An 8,010-nucleotide genomic window follows, 5' to 3' on the forward strand; every position below is an offset into this window, starting at 1 on the left:
TGCTTAGTGTTTGCATGTGTGCTCGATTTCAAGCGGCACCAAAGGAGTCGCATCACTTAGCTGTGAAGCGAATTCTTCGATATTTGGCTCACACCCCAACTCTAGGATTATGGTATCCAAAGGGCTCAGAGTTTGATCTAGTTGGATTCTCGGATGCTGATTATGCTGGTGACAAGGTTGATCGGAAGTCTACATCAGGCACATGTCACTTTCTGGGACGATCACTCGTATGTTGGTCTTCAAAGAAGCAGAACTGTGTATCCCTCTCCACTACTGAATCTGAATACATTGCTGCTGGACCTTGCTGCGCTCAGCTTCTGTGGATGAAGCAAACTCTCAAGGACTATGGCATTCATCTGAAACAAGTGCCACTTTACTTTGACAACGAAAGCGCCATCAAGATTGCCAACAACCCAGTTTAGCACTTGAAGACAAAGCACATAGAAATTCGTCATCACTTTCTCAGAGATCATGTTGTGAAGGAATATATTGATATCATACACGTCAGCACTGAAGAGCAATTGGCAGATATCTTCACCAAGCCCTTGGATGAGAAGAGATTTTGCAAGTTACGGTGTGAGCTAAATATCCTGGAATCCTCAAATGTCCTGTGATCAGGCACACATCCTAACACTTATGCATATTGATGACTTAGATGTGCAACACACGAAGTAACGTATATCTTCAATCAATGAAGACATACATTATAAGTGTGAATACATTAATGTGGAATTTGACTTCGGAGCGCCACGATAATTGTGCGCCGTGTCTGGGTCTAATACTTCCTATACGGTGGGTAACGCCACCACCAAACGTTCTATTTTGAAGTGTTTCACTCATGGCGTTACCTTGCAATGTCTTCACATTTGGTTTGGCTTCAATCTCAACATGTCTTCATGATTATCTTCACTATGTTGATTGTATAGATATATATATATATACTAGTGTTCTGTCCTCTACAGCATTCACTTATAGCTATGTCTTCTTGTTTGAATCTTTTGAACTAAGTGAATGTGATCGGACCCTAACCTCTCTATGCTTTCTATCTCAAATTCTATCTCTCCAAGTCATATGCATTCTATTGAAACTGTCGAATGTCTTCTCTGCGTCCTTGTCAGCAGACGACACAGAGACAACCTTTAAGTCCGTTTTAAATGCTCATTAATCCACATGAAATCCAGAGAAGTAGGAACGACCACCCGACAATCCAGGCGTGCGTGGGACGTGGAACAAACCCCAAAATTCCGCATGATGGCCACGTGTTACTCAGATGCGAATCGCCAGGGGCACCTGTGTAATAGCGCAGCGCCACCCCTGTACCTATAAATACACACTCAAAGCGGTCATTATCTCTTCTTCCACCCTCGCACGAACCCTAGCGCCACCGCTAGCCCTCGACGACGCCGGCGACGAAGCGCTTCGCTGCCGCAACCTCTCCGACGCCGTCTTCACGCCGATTGCGGACATCGTCCTCTCCGCCGTCGCCGTAGGTGTCCTCCGTCGCCAAGTTAGGGCACGGAAGATTGAACTGCTCGGCCTCATCTCCCACTCCGTCTAGCAGTTCCAGTGCGGTAAATAAAACTTCTTTTTACGGCCCCTCTTGATCCTATGGCTTTGTCACTTTCTACCATAAGAAGTTTCTATTCACACAAGTTAGATCTCTCTCATACTACATCTCATAACATGCCTAGTATATTCACTTGTGCTTCACAAAGTAGTTAGATTCCTCACTTGTACTGATATGTGGGTTCGTACAAATCTGGAACCAACTTCTTACCTATGAGTGAATGTCTTCGCACGATGAGGTCAATGTCTTCTAAACTGATTTATCTTCAAAATCTTCTGAGAATGCATATGACCTCTTCCCCTTCCCTCGCACCTTAATGCTGTCACAGGTACATGTCCGTGGGAGAATCCTTTGGTTCTCATAGTCTGCATTCATTTGCAGAGTTCTTACAGCATCACATAAATTCTCCTGAAGCCAGTTCCTGTTGGTCCAGCAAGAGAAAGCCTTTGTACGTCTTGAAGCCTTTCAAGTTAAAGTTTATGGCTTCAGAGAAAGTAGCAAGGAAGGGGGGCAGACAGCGTCGTGGTGGAACATCCAGAGATCTGCCAGATGAACTCGCAGAAATGTACAAGACAGATCCTGAAGAGGATTACAGTCAGCGCAAGACCTGAATCCAATGGATTCGACGATATTGGGCAGAACAATGGTTCAAATACCGCTTCATAACCCAAGAGTACGCTGAGAAAAGTGCCATCAAAAGACCATGGGGAGACATCCTATACAAGAATCTTCTACCCAGGTCCAGAGATGAAGCCATTGCCCAAAGCTTCTATCCATGCATGGTCCGTGGGCCACAGCCTGATGATGCACATCCGTCGTCACTACTCTGGTGTCGTGACGACCATCTGTTCAAGTGCAACTTCCAGTTTTCCCAAAACTCGGCGAAGCAGAACAAGAAGAAATTTGGGTTAGACTTCAACCCTGGTCCCTCAGCACAAAGGGCAGATGGCACACGGGAAGCAGAACCCAATGTCATCGGTCCTTATGCCAACCTTGAAGGCCTCATCACCCGCATCTTAGTTCAAGGGACTGCAGTGAATGAGCCTCCAGCTGACTCTGAATCAGAAGAAGCTCCTGCAGTGTTGAAGCCAAAGAAGATGAAGAAGCCTAAAGCTTCAAAGCCTGCCCCTTCACCCAAAATTTCAAGGGCGAAGCCACTGGCAACTGCACCTCCTGAAGACAGTGTGCCGTCTGAAGACTTATCACGCATCTCAAAGCCCCAGAAGGCCAAGGTGCCTCTGCCACACAGCGGCCAAGAGCTCACAGCTGCTGCCATTCTGCGCAATGATGACATTGACCTGTCAAGTGATGAAGACCTAGCAGATGATGCTCTTGAGCAACTCATCAAAAGCAAAGAAGAAGCATAAATTTTCAATGATCTGCCGCTCTTTGACGTCACCATCATCCACAACTTCATTGACGAATGGTTTGACACGCCAAACATCAGCTTTGATGATCTGCAGCTACCCATTGGCCTCAGTGTCGCCTTCCAAGGCGCCATTGCCTCAGAACTAGCCATCGCCCAGCGCGTTGTTGAGCTGAAGCAGAAAATTGACTATGAAAAGGCTCAGTTCAAGAAGCATATGGCCAAGCTCAGCGTGCAAGATGTGAAGAACTTCAAGATCATGCTGCACGAACTCAAGGAAGCCTTTATGAAGAAACATGCAGAAGCTCAGGGTTCGCGTGAGCGCATGAAGACTCTGGCTAACAGATGTGTGCAAGCCTATAATGAGGCTGAGAAGCGCACGGCCCTTGGGCGTCCTGGCATCGACCCCAGGATGGCTGCCAAGAAGAAGAAGAAGCCCACTATGGCTGAACCTGAAGCACCAAGGCAGGAAGCAGATCCCATTGTCTTCCAAACTAGCATGACCGGCCCGAAGCAAAAGGCCAGGTCAACCGCTTCAGAACTGAAGAAGACCAGGACTGCTGAGGCTGAGGCAAGGAAGAGAAAACATCCTAAAGCCTCTGCTACTGCCCCCTCCAAGAAAAAGAGAAAGACCAAGAAAGATAGGGCTGCTCCCATAGAGCCCTTAGTTGTTGAACCTATTTCCATGATTCACCCCGATGCCAATCCACAAGAACGCCAACTGACCATCCATGTGCCTGCTTTCACAGAGGCTCGTGGAGCTGAAGACATTCCAGCAGCTGATCCCATCGCTGCTGAAGACATTGGTCAACATGACAATGTAGAAGATGATGTAGTCCTTCCTCAGCAAGACAACAACGAACTCATCAGCATTGGTCGTCCATTGACGCCAATTGCCCAGGATGCCTCATGGGCGGATCGCCCACAAGAGGAAGAAGACAATGAGGCCCAGCCCACTCAAACTCTACAGGCGTCGCCCGCGTTGCGCAGGCTTCGCAAAGGTCCAAGGCCTCACGTCTCTGCTGAAGACATTCCGGCTGCATCAGCCGAAGAAGAAGAAGTACCACAAGTCCCCTCGTCTCACCAAGAAGCAGTTCTTACAGAGAATGTGCCTGTGTCCGACCCTCCAGCTCGTCAAGTGGAGGATGAAAATCATGAGGCTGCCACAACTAACAATGAAGATAATGTGGAGCCCTCCCCACCAAAAGCATCAGAAGACAGCGAAGCCACTAATCCTGACACTTCTGTTCCTGAGTCTGCTGCCGGTCCCCAGTTCGACTATCATGTTGAGCACAGGCCTTAGGTACAGAAGCCAATCCCAAGACTGCCAAGGTTCCCAGTGAAGGAAATATGCCCTAGAGGCAATAATAAAGTTATTATTTATTTCCTTATATCATGATAAAAGTTTATTATTCATGCTAGAATTGTATTAACGGGAAACATAATACATGTGTGAATACATAGACAAACAGAGTGTCACTAGTATGCCTCTACTTGACTAGCTCGTTAATCAAAGATGGTTATGTTTCCTAACCATTGACAAAGAGTTGTCATTTGATTAACAGGATCACATCATTAGTTGAATGATCTGATTGACATGACCCATTCCATTAGCTTAGCATCCGATCATTTGGTATGTTGCTATTGCTTTCTTCATGACTTATACATGTTCCTATGACTATGAGATTATGTAACTCCCGTGTGCCGGAGGAACACTTTGTGTGCTACCAAACATCACAACGTAACTGGGTTATTATAAAGGTACTCTACAGGTGTCTCCAAAGGTACATGTTGGGTTGACGTCTTTCGAGATTAGGATTTGTCACTCCGATCGTCGGAGAGGTATCTCTGGGCCCTCTCGATAATACACATCACTTAAGCCTTGCAAGCAATGCAACTAATGAGTTAGTTGCGAGATGACGTATTACAGAACGAGTAAAGAGACTTGCCGGTAACGAGATTGAACTAGGTAATGGATACCGACGATCGAATCTCGGGCAAGTAACATACCGATGACAAAGGGAACAACGTATGTTGTTATGCGGTCTGACCGATAAAGATCTTCGTAGAATATGTAGGAGCCAATATGGGCATCCAGGTCCCGCTATTGGTTATTGACCAGAGACATGTCTCGGTCATGTCTACATTGTTCTCGAACCCGTAGGGTCCGCACGGTTAAGGTTTCTATGACAGTTATATTATGAGTTTATACGTTTTGATGTACCGAAGGTTGTTCGGAGTCCCGGATGTGACCACGGACATAACGAGGAGTCTCGAAATGGTCGAGACATAAAGATTGATATATTGGACAGCTATATTCGGACATCAGAAGTGTTCCGGGTGATTTCGGAGAAAACCGCAAAGTCGGAGGGTTACCGTAACCCCCCCCCCCCGGGAGAAGTAATGGGCCGTATGGGCCTTAGTGGAGAGAGAGAGGAGCAGCCAAAGGTGGGCCGCGTGCCTCCTCCCCCCTGGTCCGAATTGGACTAGGAGAGGGGGGGCGGCGCCCCCTTTCCTTCTCCCCCCCTTCTTTCCCCCTCCTAGTAGGAGTCCTACTCCTACTAGGAGGAGGACTCCTCCTTGGCGCGCCATAGGGGCCGGCCGGCCTCCTCCTCTCTTGAACCTTTATATACGGAGGTAGGGGCACCCCAGAAACACACAAGTTGATCCACGTGATCATATTCTTAGCCGTGTGCGGCGCCCCCTGCCACCATAGTCCTCGATAATATTGTAGCGGTGCTTAGGCGAAGCCCTGCGACAGTAGTACATCAAGATCGTCACCACGCCGTCGTGCTGACGGAACTCTTCCCTGACACTTTGCTGGATCGGAGTCTGGGGATCGTCATCGAGCTGAACGTGTGCTAAAACTCGGAGGTGTCGTAGTTTCGGTGCTTGATCAGTCAGGCCGTGAAGACGTACGACTACATCAACCGCGTTGTCATAACGCTTCCGCTGTCGATCTACAAGGGTATGTAGATTACACTCTCCCCTCTCGTTGCTATGCATCACCATGATCTTGCGTGTGCGTAGGAAAATTTTGAAATTACTACGTTCCCCAACAGTGGTATCAGAGCCTAGGTTTTATGGTTTGATGTTATATGCACGAGTAGAACACAAGTGAGTTGTGGGCGATATAAGTCATACTGCCTACCAGCATGTCATACTTTGGTTCGGCGGTATTGTTGGATGAAGCGGCCTGGACCGACATTACGCGTACGCTTACGCGAGACCGGTTCTCCCGACGAGCTTTGCACATAGGTGGCTTGCGGGTGACAGTTTCTCCAACTTTAGTTGAACCGAGTGTGCCTACGCCCGGTCCTTGCGAAGGTTAAAACGACACCAACTTGACAAACTATCGTTGTGGTTTTGATGCGTAGGTAAGATTGGTTCTTGCTTAAGCCCGTAGCAGCCACATAAAACTTGCAACAAACAAAGTAGAGGACGTCTAACTTGTTTTTGCAGGGTATGTTGTGATGTGATATGGTCAAGACATGATGCTGATTTTATTGTATGAGATGATCATGTTTTGTAACCAAGTTATCGGCAACTGGCAGGAGCCATATGGTTGTCGCTTTATTGTATGCAATGCAATCGCGCTGTAATGCTTTACTTTATCACTAAGCGGTAGCGATAGTCGTGGAAGCATAAGATTGGCGAGACGACAATGATGCTACGATGGAGATCAAGGTGTCGCGCCGGTGACAATGGTGATCACGACGGTGCTTCGGAGATGGAGATCACAAGCACAAGATGATGAAGGCCATATCATATCACTTATATTGATTGGATGTGATGTTTATCTTTTATGCATCTTATCTTGCTTTGATTGGCGGTAGCATTATAAGATGATCTCTCACTAAATTATCAAGAAGTGTTCTCCCTGAGTATGCACCGTTGCGAAAGTTCTTCGTGCTGAGACACCACGTGATGATCGGGTGTGATAGGCTCTACGTTCAAATACAACAGGTGCAAAACAGTTGCACACGCGGAATACTCAGGTTATACTTGACGAGCCAAGCATATACAGATATGGCCTCGGAACACGGAGACCGAAAGGTCGAGCGTGAATCATATAGTAGATATGATCAACATAGTGATGTTCACCAATGAAACTACTCCATCTCACGTGATGATCGGACATGGTTTAGTTGATTTGGATCACGTGATCACTTAGAGGATTAGAGGGATGTCTATCTAAGTGGGAGTTCTTAAGTAATTTGATTAATTGAACTTAAATTTATCGTGAACTTAGTACCTGATAGTATATTGCTTATGTATGTTTGATTGTAGATAGATGGCCCATGCTGTTGTTCCGTTGAATTTTAATGCGTTCCTTGAGAAAGCAAAGTTGAAAGATGATGGTAGCAATTACACGGACTGGGTCCGTAACTTGAGGATTATCCTCATTGCTGCACAGAAGAATTACGTCCTGCAAGCACCGCTGGGTGCCAGGCCTGCTGCTGGAGCAACACCAGATGTTATGAACGTCTGGCAGAGCAAAGCTGATGACTACTCGATAGTTCAGTGTGCCATGCTTTACGGCTTAGAATCGTGACTTCAACGACGTTTTGAACGTCATGGAGCATATGAGATGTTCGAGGAGTTGAAGTTAATATTTCAAGCAAATGCCCGAATTGAGAGATATGAAGTCTCCAATAAGTTCTATAGCTGCAAGATGGAGGAGAACAGTTCTGTCAGTGAGCATATACTCAAAATGTCTGGGTATAATAATCACTTGATTCAGATGGGAGTTAATCTTCCAGATGATTGCGTCATTGACAGAATTCTCCAATCACTGCCACCAAGCTACAAGAGCTTCGTGATGAACTATAATATGCAAGGGATGAATAAGACTATTCCCGAGCTCTTCACAATGCTGAAAGCTGCGGAGGTAGAAATCAAAAAGGAGCATCAAGTGTTGATGGTCAACAAGACCACTAGTTTCAAGAAAAAGGGCAAAGGGAAGAAGAAGGGGAACTTCAAGAAGAACGGCAAGCATGTTGCTGCTCAAGAGAAGAAACCCAAGTCTGGACCTAAGCCTGAAACTGAGTGCTTATACTGCAAGCAGACTGGTCAC

The sequence above is a fragment of the Triticum urartu genome, chromosome 6A, assembly GCF_056163025.1.
Source record: "Triticum urartu cultivar PI428250 chromosome 6A, HENAU_Tu73, whole genome shotgun sequence".
NCBI lineage: Eukaryota > Viridiplantae > Streptophyta > Magnoliopsida > Poales > Poaceae > Triticum > Triticum urartu.